The following is a 9,427-nucleotide window of genomic DNA, read 5'->3' on the forward strand; positions in this document are numbered from 1 at the left end:
CTTCCTTCCTTCCTTCCTTCCTTCCTTCCTTCCTTCCTTCCTTCCTTCTTTCTCTTTCTTTTTCTTCCAGACAGAATCTCGCTCTGTCACCCAAGCTGGAATGCAGTGGCTCAATCTCGGCTCACCACAAATTCCTACTCCCGGGTTCACGCCATTCTCCTGCCTCAGTCTCCCGAGTAGTTGGGATTGCAGGTGCCCACCACCACCTCCAGCTCATGTATTGTAGTTTTAGTACAGACGGCATTTCACTGTGTTAGCCAGGCTGGTCTGGATCACCTGACCTTGTGATCCACCCGCCTTGGCCTCCCAAAGTGCTGGGATTACAAGCGTGATCCACAGTACCTGGCCTGCTGTAGGCTTTTGTGGCTTCCCAAATCCCTCTCTTCCCCCTATTGTCAGTATGCTTCCCAACCTCCCCTGACTCTGCTCCCGCTTTATTGCCTGCCTACACACCCGCCGCAGCCTGGAACCTCCTACTGGGTTTCCGCCACCAAAGCACCCCCGGGCTGCAGGACCCCACCGCTTCCACCTCATGGCTGCTCTGCCGGGAGCCCGGCTCCAGTCCAGGGCAGCGGACCAGACCTCAAAGGCACAGGCGCGCGTTCCCTGCCATTCGCCGTGCCTTCCCGCTCCCAGAACATGCAGGCGATTCAATCCACCTATCAGATCCTGCTGCAACCTTCCAAACTGGTTAAAGGGGCGTACAGGGGCAGCAAGTGCCACACACGCCAGCCAAGACCTCTCCTCCAGAATGCAGGGGCTGCTTTTTCCTGGGGAAGGACATTGCTTCACCAGCTACCAGGAAAAGAGTCCCTGTGCACCCCGATTCCCATTGCCACCAACTTCGTGTAAGCTACAGTCCCCAGGAACAAGCCAGAGACCCAGGCCTTTGGCCCCGTGGGCATGCCTGGTTCCACGGCTCCTGTTAAATGAGCGGGCACACTCTGCAAATCAACGGGTCCATTGCACCGCACCAAGTGCACAGGGAAGTGCCAGCAAAGGAAGGGGCCTACGAAAACCACCTCCAAATCAAGCAATTAATCCAAGACAAAACCTGTCACAGTGCTCCATTGCTCCTCTCTCATGGACGGCCTGGTCACCCTGTTCTGGACCAGCCCAATCCCCCTCCAACCTATCCAGGTCTGCTCAAAAGCACCCTGCCTACTGGAGCAGGACGCTCCCTCTCCAAGTTTCTATCACTCTCGCTCTCTAACTCCCTCCCCCTCTTTCTTCTGTGATTGCCCCTTCACCTCACGCTACTTCTGTCACCTTCCCTCTGTCTCTCTGTCTCTCTCTCTTTCTCTGTCCCTCTCTCCTTCTCTGCCTCTCTGTCTATCTCTTTCCCTCTTCCCTTCAACTGTCTCTCTCAATCGCTGTCTGTCTCCCTCCCTTGGTTTCAATCTCTCCATCCATCTCTTCCATGCTCTCCTTCAAGCCTTTTGTGTGTGCGTGCATGTCTGTGTGTCTGTGTGTCTGCGCGCACCCGTGTATGGTTTCCAATGCGGGTGCGCCCAGGTGTGTCTATATGTGGGGCTGTGGATTTGGTCCTGGTGGTGGTGGGATGTGTCGGGGTTTCTCTCAGCTGGTCTCACAGGGGATCAGGCTACCTGTTCTATTGCCAGCCTGGGGCAGAGCAGAGCCATCCCCCAACCCCCAAACCCCATGCCCTCTTGCCCACAGGCCGGCTCTTGGTTGGGACAAGCGACCGTGGTTTAGGCATTGTGAGGCAAAAACCACACGTGGCTGGGCCGTCTGTTTGATCTTGGCCAGTCCTGATGTCTCTAGGTTTGTGGGGCAAGAGGGGGCCTCGCAGGAGCTCCTGAGTGGCCAGGGATCCAAAAGAATACCTCCACGACAGGGTAGAGTACCGGAATGGGTCCCAGGATCATGGGCCCTGGGCCCTGACGCCTCAGAGCACTCAATGTTCCGATCGGGCCTGACATGGTGGGAGTTCGGCAGCTCGGGAGCCGGGCGAAGGCTGAGAGCCAGAGGCACAGGGGTCTTGATCTGAGACTGGTGGCGGGGCTGGCTGGAAGCTGGTGGGCATGGCTGGGCCAGGCTCTTGGGGCACCCAGGCACCTCTGCCCACATCTACAGTCATACCATCCTGAACGTGCCTGATCTTGTCTGATCTCAGAAGCTAAGCAGGGTCAGGTCTGGTTAGTACTTGAATGGGAGACCTCCTGGGAATACTGGGTGCTGTAGGCTTTTATACTATCTTTCTTGTCTTTCTTTCCTTTCTACCTTCCTTTCTTCCCTTTTCTTTCTCTCTCTTATTTCCTATTTTCTTTCCTACTTTCTTTCGTTTCTTTCCTTCTCTCTTTCGTTTCTTTCCTTCTCTCTTTGTCTCTTTCTTTCCTTCTCTCGTTGTCCCTTCCTTCCTTCCTTCCTTCCTTCCTTCCTTCCTTCCTTCCTTCCTTCCTTCCTTCCTTCCTTCCCTCCTTCCTTCCTTCCTTCCTTCCTCTTCCAGATGGAGTCTCGCTCTGTCACTCAGGCTGGAGTGCAGCGGCGCAATCTCGGCTCACTGCAAGTTCTGCCACCAGGGTTCACGCCATTCTCCTGCTTCAGGTTCGCGAGCAGCTCAGACTACAGGCGCCTGCCCCTACACCCAGCTCATGTTTTGTGGTTTTAGTAGAGATGGGGTTTCACCGTTTTAGCCAGGGTGGTCTGGATCTCCTGATCTCGTGATCCACCCACCTCAGCCTCCGAAACTGCTGGGATTACAGGCATGATCCACCACGCCCAGCCTACTGTAGGCTTTTGTGGCTTCCCCTCTCAATCTCTTCCCCCTACTGTCACCATCCTTCCCGACCTCCCCTGACCCTCCTTCCCCTTTATCACCCACCTACACCCAGCTGCATCTGGGGACTTCCTCCTGGGGTCTGCCACCAAAGCACCACTGGGCAGCTGCATCCCACCACTTCTGCCTCACCGTTGCCTCACCAGGATCCCAGCGCCAGCCCGGGAGGGCAGGGCGCCGGACCCCAAAAGTCCAGTCACGTGTTCTCTGCCTTTCCCTGTGCCTTACCACTCCCGGAACGCCCAGGCGATTCAATCCACTCATCAGGTGCCCCCAGAACCTTCCAAATTGGGGGAAGGGGCAGGCAGGGGCAGCGGGTGCCACACACGTCAGCCTACACCTGCACTCCAGTTCGCAGGGGCTGCTTTATCTGGTGGAAGGACATTGCATCACCAGCCACTAGGAACACAGTCCTTGTGAACCCAGATTCCCATTGTCAGCAACTTCGTGTAAACTCCAGTCCCAAGGACACAGCAGAGACCCAGGCCTCGGGACCCATGGGCACTCCCAGTTCCACGGCTCCCGCCAAATGGGCGGGCACACTCTACAAATCAAGGGGCCAACCACACTGCACCAAGAGCACAGGGAGGTGCCAGCAAAGGAATGAGCCTACGAAACCCACCTCCAAGGCAAGCAATTAATCCAAGACAAAACCCGTCTCCACGCTCCATTGCTCCTCTCGCATAGACGGCCTGGTCACCCTGTTCTGGCCCAGCCCAACCCCTCCACGCTATCGCGGCCTGTTCAAAAGGACCCTGCCTACTGGAGAAGTGCGCTCCCTCTCCAAGGCTCTATCGCTCTCTCTAGCTTCCTCCCCCTCTCACTTCTGGGTTTGCCCCTGAACCTCGTGGTACTTCTATCGCCTTCCCTCTATCTCTCTGTCTCTCTTTCTCTGTCCCTCTCTCTTTCTCTGCCTCTCTGTCTGTCTCTTTCCTCTGCTCCTCGCTTGTCTCTCTCAGTGGCGGTCTCTCTCCCTCCCTTGGTTTCAATCTCTCCATCCATCTCTTCCTTGCTCTACTTCAAGCCGTTTGTGTGTGCGTGCATGTGTGTGTGTGTGTGTGTGTGTGTTTGTCTGTGTGTGCCTCAGCCCCTGTGGAGGGGGATCAGGCTGCTGGCGCTACTGCCAGCCCAGGGCAAAGCAGAGACATCCCCCAACCCCCAACCCACCACACCCTCTGGCCCACATGCTGGGTCTTGGTTGGGACAAGCGACCGTGGTGGGGATGTTGTGAGAAAAAGGCCACATGCGGCTGGGCTGGCTGTTCGACCTTGGCCAGTCCCGATGGCTCTGCGTGGGTGGCGCAAGAGGGGTCCTCTCAGGAGTTACTGAGCAGCCAGGAATTGGAAAGAATACCTCCGCGACAGTGGGGAGGACTGGATGGGGTCTCAGGATCGTGGGCCCTGGTCCCTGTCGCCTCAGAACACTCCCTGTTCCAAGAGGGTCTGACGTGATGGAAGCTTGGGAGCCCCGGAGACGGGGCAAGGCTGCAGGTGAGCAGCTCGGGTGTCCTGATCCGAGGCCAGTGGCACCAGGCTGGCCATGCTGGCTGGAAGTCTGTGGGCATGGCAGGGCCCCACTCTTGGGGCAGCCAGGCACCTCCACCGTCATCTACTGCCATACCACCCTGAATGCAACCGATCCTGTCTGATCTCGGAAGCTAAACAGGTTTGGGCCTGGTTAGTACTTGGATGGGAGACTGCCTGGGAATACCATTTGCTGTACCCTATTTTGCTGTCTTTCTCGCATTTCTTTCTTTTCTACCTTCCTTTCTTCCCTTCTCTCTCTCTCTCTTCTTTCTTTCTTTCTCTCTTTCCTTCTTTCTTTCTTTTCTTTCTCTCTTTCTTTCCTTCTTTCTTTTCTTTCCTTATTTCTCTCTCTTTCTCTCTTTCATTCTCTCTTTCTTTCTTACTTTCTTCTATCTTTCCTTCTTTCTTTTCTTTTTTTATTTTCTCTCTCTGTCTTTCTTTCTTTCCGTCTTTCTCTCTTTCTTACTTCTTTCTATCCTTTCTTTCTCTCTTTCTTTTATCTTTCTTCTTTCTTTAATCCTTTCTTTTCTTTCTTTCTCTCTCCCTCTTTCCTTCCTTTCTTTCTTTCCTTCTTTCTTCTTTCTTTAATCCTTTCTTCCTTTCTTTTCTTTCTCTCTCTTCCTTTCTTTCTTTTCTTTCTTTCTTTCCTTCTTTTTTTCTTTCTTTCTTCTTTCTTTAATCCTCTCTTTCTCTCTCTTTCTTTTTTCTTTTGTTCTTTCTTTCTTTCTTTCTTTTTCTTCCAGATGGAGTCTCCCTCTGTCACCCCGGCTGGTGTACAGTGGCACAATCTCGGCTCACTTTAAGCTCCGCCTCCTGGGTACACACCATTCTCCTGAACCAGCGTCTTCAGCAGCTGGGACTACAGGCACCCACCACCACACGCAGCTCATGTTTTGTAGTTTTTGTAGACACGGTTTTGCACCGTGTAAGCCATACTGGTCTGGATCTCCTGAGCTCGTGATCCACCTGCCTTGGCCTCCAAAAGTACTGGGATTACAGTCGTTTTCCACCACGCCCAGCCTGCTGTAGGCTTTTGTGACTTCTCCCCTCCATCCCTTCCCCCTTCTGTCGCCATGTTTCCCAACCTCCCTTGACTCTGCTCTCCATTTATGGATCCCCTACACTCCCGCTGCAGCTGGGGACCTCCTTCTGGGGGGACACCAACAAAGCACCACTGGGAAGCAGCATCCCACCACTTCCGCCTAGCCGCCGCCCTGCCAGGAGCCCATCTCCAGCCAGGGAGGGCAGGGGGCCGGACCCCAAAGGCACAGGCACAGGTTTCCTGCCATTCATGGTGCCTACCCCCTTCCAGAATGCCCACAGGATTCAATACACTCATCAAGCACTGCCGGAATCTTTCAAACTGTGAGAAGAGAAGGGCAGGGGCAGCAGGTGCCATACACGCCAGCCAAGACCTCTGCTCCAGAATACACGGCCTGCTTTATCTGGGGGAAGGACGTTGCTACGCCAGCCACCAGGAAAACAGTTCCTGTACATCCGAATTCCCATTGCTAGCAACCTCGTGTAAATTAAGTCTCGAGGACTCGCCAGAGACCCAGGCTTCGGGCCCCGTGGGCACACCCAGTTCCACGGCCCCCACAAAATGGGCGGGTGCACTCGACAAATCAAGGGGACCACTGCACCACGTGAAGAGAAGAGCACATGGAGGTTCCAAAAAAGGAAAGAGCCTATGAAACCCACCTCCAAAGCAAGCAATTAATCCAAGACAAAACCTGTGTCAGTGCTCCGTTTCTCCTCTCACTTGGACGGCCTGGCCACCCTGTTCTGGCCCAGCCCAAGCCCCCTCCACCCTATCCGGCCTGCCCAAAAGGGAACTGCATAAAGGAGCAGGGCGCTCCCTCTCCAAGGCTCTGTCGCTCTTGCTCTCTAGCTCCCTTCCCCTCTCTCTTCTGGGTTTGCCCCTGCACCTTGCGCTACTTCTGTCGTCTTCCGTCTGTCTTTCTGTCTCTCTCTCTTTCTCTGCCTCTCTGTCTGTCTCTTTCCCTCTCCTCCTCCCCTGTCTCTCTCGATCGCTCTCACCCTCCCTCGATTTCAATCTCTCCATCCATCTGTTCCTTGCTCTCCTTCAAGCCATTGTGCGGGCGTGCATGTGTGTGTATGTGTGTGTGTGTTTCTGTGTGTGTGCGCAAGCACGTGTGTGGGTTCTTGTATGCAACCGCACAGGTGTGTCTGTGTGTGGGGCTGCGGATTTTCTCCTGGTGGTGGTGGGGTGTGTCTGGGTTTCTCTGAGCCCTTCTCTCTGGGGATCAGGCTGCCGTCACAAGTGTCAGCTCCGGGCAAAACAGGGTCATCTACCAATCCCCAAACCCCTACGTCCTGTCGCTCACCGGCCGGGTCTTGGTTGAGACAAGCCACTGTGGTGGGGGCGTTGTGAGAAAAGGGCCAGGATCGGCTGGTCCGGCTGTTTGCCCTTGGCCAGCTCAGATGGCTCTGGTTGGGTGGGGCAAGAGGGGGCCTCGCAGGAGCTCCTGAGCCGCCAGGGATCCAAAAAATACCTCTGCAACAGGGCGGAGGACCAGACGGGTTTCCAGGATCGTGGGCCCTGGGCCCTGACGCCTCGGAGCACTCCCTGTTCCGAGCAGGCCCGACGAGGTGGAAGCTCGGCAGCTTGGGAGCCCAGAGAAGGCCACAGGTGAGCGGCTCGGGGGTCCTGATACCAGCCCGGAGGCCCTGGGTTGGCAGTGCCGATTGGAAGCCGATGGGTATGGCTGGGCCGGGCTCTTGGGCCAGCCAGGCACCTCTGCCGGTGTCTACTGGCATACCACCCTGAACCCCCCTGATCTCGCCTGATTTCGGAAGCTAAGCAGCGTGGGGCGTGGTTAGTACTTGGATGGGAGACCGCCTAGGAATACCGGGTGCTTTAGGCATTTTTGTTTTCTTTCTTGTCTTTCTTTCTTTTCTACCTGCCTTTCTTTCCTTCTCTGTCTCTCTCTTCTCTCTTTCGTTCTTTCTTTTCTTTCTTTCTCTCTTTCTTTCTTTCCACTTTTCTTCCTTTCATTCTTCCTTCTTTCTTTCCCTCTTTCTTTTCTTTCTTTCTTTCTTTTCTATCTTTCTTTCTTCTTTCTTTTCTTTCATTCTTTCTTTGTCTCTGTTTCTTTCTTGTTGTCATTCTTTGTTTCTTTCTTTTCTTACTTTGTCTCTTCCTTTCCTTCATCCTTTTCTTTCTCTCTTTCTTTCTTTCCTTCTTTCTTCGTTTTCTTTCTTTCTTTCTTCTTTCTTTCTTTCTTTTCCTTCTTTCTCTCTTTCTTTTTCTTTCTTTCCTTCTCACTTTCTTTTCTTTCTCTCTCTTGCTTTCTTTCTATCTTTGTTTGTTTCTTTCTCTTTCTTTCTTTCTTTCTTTCTTTCTTTCTTTCTTTCTTTCTTTCTGCCTTACTTTCTGCCTTTCTTTCTTCCTTTTTCTTCCAGACGGAGTCTTTTTTTTTTTTTAAATTTATTTATTATTATTATACTTTCAGTTGTAGGGTACATGTGCATAACGTGCAGGTTTGTTACATATGTATACTTGTGCCATGTTGGTCTGCTGCTTGCTGTGTCTCCCAGGCTGGAGTGCAGTGGCATGACCTTGGCTCACTGCAACCTCCTCCTCCGGGGTTCACGCCGTTCTCCTGCCTAAGGCTCCTGAGCAGCTGGGACTACAGGCACAGCCACCATGCCCGGCTCATATTTTGTAGCTTCAGTAGAGATGCGGTTTCACCATGTTAGACAGGCTGGTCTGGATCTCCTGACTAAGTGATCCACCCTCCTCAGCCACACAAAGTGCTAGATTACAAGCATGATCCACCATGCCCGGCCTGCTGCAGGCTTTTGTGGGTTGCCCCCTCCCTCAAATGCCCCTACTGTCATCATGCTTCCCAACCTCCCTTGACTCTGTTCCCCCATTATCACCTGTCTACCCCCCTGCCACAGGTAGGGACCTCCTCCTGAGGATCCAGCACCAATGCACCACCAGGCAGCAGCATCTCACTTCTTCTGCCTCACCGCTGCCCTGCCAGGAGCCTGGCTCCAGCCAGGGAGAGCAGGGGGCCGGACACCAAAGGCGCAGACGTGGGTTCCCGGTGATTCATGGTGCCTTCCCATTCCCGGAATGCCCATGGGATCCAATCCACACATTGGGCGCCACTGCAACCTTTCAATCTGGGGGAAGGGACGGGCAGGGGCAGCGCGTGCCACACATGTCAGCCAAGACCTCCGCTCCAGAACGCATGGGCTGCTTTATCCAGGAGAAGGACATTACTTCACCAGTCACCAGGAAAACAGTCCCTTTGCACCTGGATTCTCATTGCACCAACTTCTTGTAAACTCCAGTCCTGAGGACATGCCAGAGATCCAGGCCTCAGGCCCCATGGGCACGCCCGGTGCCATGGCATCTACAATCATACCACCCTGAACGTGCCAGATCTCGTCTGATCTCGGAAGCTAAGTAGGGTAGGACCTGGTTAGTCCTTGGATGGGAGACCACCTGGGAATACCACATGCTGTAGGCTTTTTGCTTTCTTGTCTTTCTATTCTACCTTCCTTTATTTCCTTCTCTCTCTCTTTTTTTCTTTCTATCTTTTCTTTCCTTCTCTCCTTCTATCTTTCCATCTTTCTTTCTTCTTTGCTTCCATCTTTCTTTCTTTTCATTCTTTCTTCCTCTCTTTCCTTCCATCTTTTTTCTTTCTTTTCTTTCTTCTTTCTTTCCTTCTTTATTTCTTTTCTTTGTTTCTTTCTTTCTGTCTTTCTCTCTCTTTCTTTCTTTTCTTCTTTCTTTCTTTTTTCCTCTTTCTTTAACTCTTTCTTTAGTTTGTTTCTCTCTCTCTTTTCTTTCTCTCTTTCTTTCTTTTTTTTTCTTTCTTTCTTCTTTCTTTCCTTCTTTCTTTCTTTCTCTCTCTTTCTTTTTTCTTTCATTGTTTCTTTTCTTTCTTTCTTCTTTCTTTCCTTCTCTTTCTTTTCTTTCTTTCCCTCCCTGCCTCCCTCCCTCCCTGCCTCCCTCCCTCCCTGCCTCTCTCCCTCCCTCCCTCCTTTCTTTCTTTCTTTCTTTCTTTCTTTCTTTCTTTCTTTCTTTCTTTCTTTCTTTCTTTCTTTCTTTCTCTTTCTTTCT

General features: G+C 52.7%; 4 pseudogenes; all 4 read left to right on the forward strand.

Moving 5' to 3' along the window:
• The first annotated feature begins 2,089 nt into the window (after window positions 1-2,089).
• On the forward strand, window positions 2,090-2,208 carry LOC112614806 (annotated as a pseudogene).
• A 2,198-nt stretch (window positions 2,209-4,406) lies between these two features.
• LOC112616157 lies at window positions 4,407-4,525 on the forward strand (annotated as a pseudogene).
• Window positions 4,526-7,095: 2,570 nt separating this feature from the next.
• LOC112614686 lies at window positions 7,096-7,214 on the forward strand (annotated as a pseudogene).
• Window positions 7,215-8,712: 1,498 nt separating this feature from the next.
• Window positions 8,713-8,831, forward strand: LOC112615811 (annotated as a pseudogene).
• The last annotated feature ends 596 nt before the right edge of the window (window positions 8,832-9,427 follow it).

The sequence above is a fragment of the Theropithecus gelada genome, chromosome 1 (assembly GCF_003255815.1).
Source record: "Theropithecus gelada isolate Dixy chromosome 1, Tgel_1.0, whole genome shotgun sequence".
NCBI lineage: Eukaryota > Metazoa > Chordata > Mammalia > Primates > Cercopithecidae > Theropithecus > Theropithecus gelada.